Consider the following 1779-nt stretch of genomic DNA (forward strand, 5'->3'; position numbering starts at 1 on the left):
AGTCATGCAAAATTCTATCATGTGATCCCAAGCTTCATTGCTCTCAAGTCTATATTTTACAACTACTATACCTTCCTCTTTGGTTCCAATTTTCACATTCCAATAGTCAGTACTTATCAATGCATATTGACCACATCTTAGATCAATTTCAGACTTAAGAAGCTGATAAAATTCTTTTTTTACCAGCTGTGTTGTTAATAGTTGGTTCCAACCCGGACCGACCCTATGCACACCATCGAATGAAACCTGGTCTGGCGCCATCCTCACAATAATGCATATGTTTGAACCCATTGGGGCAGCCGCAGTGTCAATCCATTGGGTTGAGGGCCTTCCTCTTTCCCTGCACCTCTACTGTACCAAGCATGACGTCCTTCTCCAGGAACTGCTCTTCCTGACAACATGTCCTAAGTATGTAAGATGAAGTCTTGCCATCCTTGCTTCTCAGGAGCACTCTGGGTGTACTTCTTCCAGCACCGATTTGTTTGTCCTTTTGACCATCCATAATGCTTTCACTATTCTCTTCCAGCAAAGCAATTCAAATTTATCAATTGTATGGCGACATTCCTTATTCAATGTCAAGCTTTCACATGTATATGAGGCAAATGGCAATGCCATGGATTGGATAGGCATGCCTTAGTCCTCAAAGTAATATTTTTGCTTTTCAGGATGCTGCAGAAGTCTTGTGTAGCACATTTACCCACTGCAATTCACCTTTTGATCTCTTGATTGCTGCTTCCATGAGCATTGATTATGGATGCAAGAAAGATGAAACTCTTCACAATGTTGATCTTTTTTCCTATAAGCATGATTTAACTTATTGATCCAGTTGTGAGGATTCGGGTCTTCTTTACATTGAGTTGTAGTCCATACTGAAAACTGCAGTCCTTTATATTCACCAGCGACTGCTTCAAGTTCTCCTCACTGTCAGCAAGTGGTTGGTATGTAAATCTGAGTAGATGCTGTATTACTTGGACTTCCTTGTAGACAGAGAGAGAGCATCCTATTCCACACAGCATTGTTCTTCAATGTAGATCTTGGGGTGATGAATGTGATGCTGTTCCTTTGGAGTTTGTCATTTTCCACATGGTAAATTATGACTGCGTAATCCAAAATGACCAATCAATACCTATTCTTTTCAACTCACTAATGTTAGCTATCTATATTTATGCATCCCATTTAATTGTTAATGACTTGCGATTGTCCTAGAATTGTACTTTATCCATTCCACATTCCAATTATTAATAGACATGTGTACTATTTCTTCTCATTTTGAATTGTGCTCAATTAACAATTGAAGGTCCAGAAAGCTTAACTCTATCCATGTCGTTAATGTCCATACGACTTTGAGGAGGTAGTTCTTTGCCCATTGGAGTTGAGTGTCTTCCAGCCTGAGGGGCTCATCTCCCAGCATTACACCTGACAAGGTCCCGGTGTTATTCATAAGGTTTTCAGTGGCGAATCACTCAGAAATGGGCAGTTTGTTCCTCCTTCCCAATCTGTTGATAGTCTTCCCAGTCTGTTAGCTCTACTGAAACCTTTTCACCATAGGTGACCCTGCTGGTGTTTGAAATACTGGTGACAGGTCTTTTGGCATCATAGCAATTTGCAAAGCACCATATTATGACAAGCTGACAGACAAATGCAATGTTTGCTTTATAGGTCAATCTAGTTCTTGGCAATCTATTTTAAGTCCTCTGGCAGTGACTTCAGCTCATAGGTTAAGGGGTTGTCTGAAGGTGACAATACCCAAGGATCCTCCAATCAATATAGATCCCATAA

This window comes from Echinops telfairi, unplaced genomic scaffold (assembly GCF_000313985.2).
Source record: "Echinops telfairi isolate 266 unplaced genomic scaffold, ASM31398v2 ScPeMD7_3533;HRSCAF=4204_0, whole genome shotgun sequence".
Classification (NCBI taxonomy): Eukaryota; Metazoa; Chordata; class Mammalia; order Afrosoricida; family Tenrecidae; genus Echinops; species Echinops telfairi.